We start from the raw sequence: 4,876 nt of genomic DNA on the forward strand, positions 1-4,876 counted from the left end.
GGCCAGCGGGGTCTGAGGGCATGGCCTGGAGCGCCTTGTCCCTAAGGTACTGCCTCCTGTCTTTGTCACGGTCACCTGGGAGGCCTGGCTTTGGTCCTGGCTTACACTTTCCCAGCATCCCATGCTCGTGGAGTATGGGTGAGGTGGCCCAGCATTACTAGTTATCCTCTGATTTGCCCTCCAATCTTTGGGTGCTGACCATCTCTCTGAATGCTGGACAGGAAATCTTCTTTGACCAGTGTCTCCCTCCCTCTCTCCCCTGCTCCCTGTCTCCCGAAGCAAAGCCTCTGCCTGCTGCTCTCTGAGCTGGGCACCTATGTTCAGCTTGTCTGCACCAGAAGCGGCCTGAGGGCCTGGGCTGTGGTCTGGAAGCAAGAGTTCTTCTTAATTTTACCAGTGAATTGCTTTGTGAAGTCAGACTTGTTCTGCTTTCATTTCTTCTGTCACTGTTACTGACTCATTTGTCCCCAAGTCAAGAGGACCTTCGTTGCTACGCATCAGTCAAACATAAGTAAAGCTGTGGCTTAAATTCAGTAAAGCCTTCCTGAGCAGCTGAGCTCACTTCTCAGTTGGTACATTCCAAGATTTTGTCATTTTCCAGCCTACATGTCAACAAGGTTATTAAAGGAAAAGTGCGAATTAATTTTCAAATAAAAGCTGGAAGTACAAGGGTGTTTACCTTGAGTCTCAGCATGAGGCATATTTGCCACGTTTCCCCCTAAACTCCACCATTTAGACCGCCCTCTTATGTGCACTGTCACTCACCTTGAACAGAGTGGAGGTCACATAAGGAGTACATTTTCCAGTTGGGCTGATTGGGTAATCGCAGTTTTAGCAAAGACAATCCCTAACATCTGTAGAGTGCATTCCCCACCCGCTGCCAGGGTGCTCTCACTCAGCCACTAAGACCAGATCTTAGCAAGTCACTGCCCTGCTTAGAAACCTCTGATGAGTCTCCATTGCTTTTTGTGATAAAGTCCAAACTCCTTAGTCAGCATTTCAAGGGCTTCCCATTTAACCACAACCTCCCTCTCCTTTCCTCCCTGGACTCCTCTAGCTGACAGCATAGCTGACTCCTCACTCTGTCTGGGAGACCTACACATCCCCCACCCCCGGGCCTGACCCCCAGAGCAGCAGGCATGCTCTTCTTACCACGCTGACTCAGTCTCTCCCCCTTTATTGAAGTGTAATTGACAAGTAAAAACCCTATATATTTAAGGCATAGAATGTGATGTTTTGATGCACATATTCTTTGTGAAATGCTTAACAAAATCAAGCTATTTAACATTTCCATCAGCTTAATTACTCTTTTGTGTGTGTGGTAAGAACACCCAATCTACTGTCTTAGCAAATTTTGAGTCTACAACACAGTATTATTAGTTATAGTGGCTGCTAGGGGCTGGGGGCAGGGTAGTGGGGAGATGTCACAATTTCATTCATTCAGAACGACTAACTCCTAGCGATCTGATGTGCAGCCTGGTGACCAATCAGTTTAATTGCTTCTCCACTGGCTGCTGCACCCTCTGGGGATCAGCTCCCACATCTGGCTAAGCATCTAGATCTGCTGGGCAGCTTGATACAAACACAACATTTCTGACCCTCACACCAGGCCCACAGAATTAGAACCCGTGGGAGTGGAGCCCAGGGATGCATATATTTAAAAAGTGTTCCAGGTGACTGTGGTCAGCAGGCAGGCTAGGTAACCACTGTCCAGGACGAGCCCTCATGTCCGGTGGTCCCAGCCGAGAGACAGCGGGGATGGAAGGAGGCAGAGCTGAGGAATGTGGAGGCCTCGCTGCAGGCCAGGTCCTGCTCTAGGAAGCTCTTACATCTGCTACTTAATCTCAGCCATGGGGAAGAGAGATGACAGGATGCCCATTACCACAGACAGGAAACCACAGATGAGGAAGCCAGAGCTCGGGTCCCAGGTAACAGGACCAGTTCTGCCGTCTCTTTAGGCTCCTATTCTTTTTTTAAAATATATTTCTATTGATTTCAGAGAGGAAGGGAGATGGAGAGAGAGTTAGAAGCATCAATGATGAGAGAGAATCATTGATCGGCTGCTACCTGCATGCCCCCCTGCCTCCCAAGCCATCAATCCGGGCATGTGCCCTCACCAGGAATCAAATTGTGACCTCCTGGATCATGGTTCAGTGTTCAACTACTGAGCTACACTGGTCAGGCCCTATTCTTTTTACTGAATCCATGTTAATTAAATATTAGTTAAAATAAATTGACATCTTGTTTTAGGAACTCTCCTGCATTCAGTCCACCTGCCTCTCTGCTCAACTTTCTGGGAAACCACCTCCTCCTTCATCTCTCCCCATCTTGGGCCATGTCGTCTCTAATCTGCTTTCCCAACTGCTGACAAGTGATCATTTAAACTTGAAAGTCTGCCAAAGCCATTCTCCTTATGGTACCTGTGGTCACATATAAGGCTTTCTTTTTTACACTGACAGCCATGTCTCTCTTTCCTTTATGTCTTTGAGGTTCTCAGACGTATAGTGGGTGTCTAGGCAGGCCTTCCCTGCCCTCTAGACTTCTAATGCAAATGGCAATCCAGGGGTTAAACTTACAATGTGTAAAGAGTTTGTACACACTGACAGAGAAAGACTAACTTAGACAAATGGGCACTACGTCTTCATAAGCAATTCACAGATGAGGAAATTAAACTAATGAACAAACAAATGAAAAGAAAGCTCATCACAGGAGGTCAAAAAAAACAAGTGCTGTCTACATCCCTTCGACTAGAAGAAATTGAGAACGCTGTCACCCTCACCGCTGGCCGTGAGGCAGGGAGAAGGGAACTCTCTTAAACTGCTGGTTCCAGTGGGACTTTCACCAGCCTTTCTGGAAAGCATTCCAGAAACATTTAAAAGTAGAAACGACAATGCTGTTTGTTCTCATCCTCCATTCCTGGGTTCTATTTCCCAGCACAAACCACTAGCGTGAAGGACCTGCGAACAAGACTATTTACTGCTGAATTGTCCCCATAGCAAACACCTGGGCATTGGGTGCCTGTCTGTCTCAGAAGAACTCTGACTTTATTAGGAAACACCCAGAGCAGAGTGACATAGTAAGACCCGTGAGAAATGGGAGGCACAGCCGCACTGACCTGGAGGCTGGAGGAGGTGCAGCTGAGTGAGGAAACCAAGGTGCAGAGCGTGTGCTACGCTGACCCTACTTTGTAAAATGCTTCCACACACACATCCACACGAAGCCCTTTAGATGCACAGTTTATGTGATGTGTGAGTGTGAGTGTGAGTGTGAGTGTCTGCACATGGCTATGTGAGCACAGAGAGAACTGCCTGAGGACCCACACTGGGCTATTAACATGGGTTAGGGGATGCCGGTTGCTGATGATAGGGAAGAAAGGGAGGGAGCCAGCAAAGACAAGGAGAAAAGGTTAATAGTAAACTGTAACAAAATCACATCAGCACGTATGATATGATCATACTTATGAACTTCTATAAATTCTATACATGTATGTATGTGTATTACAAAATCTGAAAAGTTTAGAAATGCAGATGTAATCAGCTCATTCTTCCTAAAACATGTCATGGTTTCGTGTGCCCACGTGGGTCAATCCAGGATCTCAGCCTGGGCTCCGGAAGCCCCTGCTCAGCTCCCCACCCTCCTCTAGAGCAGCCCCCCTCCTCCCTCTGTGTCATGGGCCCACATTTCCTCAGGACCCTGATATACAGTATATTCCCAATGATTCTTTGTCCTTACCAGTACTCCATTTTACTATTAGCCACGTTTTTTAAAACTTTGCACACATTTTCCCAGCTGGTGTTTACTGTTTACTGTTTCTCTATTGTATCCAGATTGGATAAGAGCCCACAGCAGGTCCTGAGCGTTGCACCCTGGCTCTGGTAACTGTGGTGACCAACAACCACCTCTCCAGCCCTCGTGGCACCCCATTGCTCTCTCAGCCATGATGAGCTCTTCTAGTTTTCCAGGGGCAGCAGTTTATGCCACCAGAAGGCACCCCTAGCACTATCTCAGAGTATCTGCCACCTCACCCCCTGGTTCCTTGCCTGCTCAGGGCTCCCCACTCTGCTCCTTTCCCCTAGAGAGGAATCCCTGGGCAGAGGAGCCCTAGTTGCTGATGGAATCCCTCCTGCCCTGTGATCATGATCTGGGCCTGAGAGGAGCTGCAGTGAGGGTGGCTTGAAATTCCAGAGCATGTCTGGGCACAACTGGAGCTGGAATTGCTATTGCACCTGAGAACTGACCAAGACGGGGAATTAACACAAGGCACATCCCAGGAAGGCCACCGCAGCCACGTGTACTAAGCATTACCTGTTGTCACTGCTTATTTCTAATTAAGCAAGTTTATGAAAAAAAGTAATCCAAATCATATGAAGAGAAAAGAAATTAGTTTTGTTTATTTTCAAACCACATCTTCTCTTTATAGTAATTGCTTTATTTCTGTAAGTGGTTGCATTTTTGTCTTCACACACAGGGGTGACAGGAAGCAACGATTATATGACTGTTTTCCCAAAAGACTGAGGAAGCCAGGTTCCCAACAAGATCATTGCCCTCTGTCAGCTTAGATAAGGCATTCAGCTTTCACAAGGAAAGAAAAGGCGGAAATAAGCTACCCTGCATGGATCCGTGAAGCTGGGGGATTGCTGTTCCAGGAGCTTTTATAGTAAGTCACCTGAGCTTCATATCCCATTGGCAGTCATCCTTCTCCTGCAGGGAGGAATGCCTTGGGTAGTAACTTCCAGGAGCACAGGAAGGATTCGCATGTAAATGGGAGAGGAAACAGTGTCCTGCTCAGTAAGTGGGCATAATGGAAGCATTTGTTGTATCTCCTAGGAAAGTGCCCTTGGCTTGTTATCTGTGAAGTGGAGGAGGCAGGAGGCCA

The sequence above is a fragment of the Plecotus auritus genome, assembly GCF_963455305.1.
Source record: "Plecotus auritus genome assembly, chromosome: 5".
NCBI lineage: Eukaryota > Metazoa > Chordata > Mammalia > Chiroptera > Vespertilionidae > Plecotus > Plecotus auritus.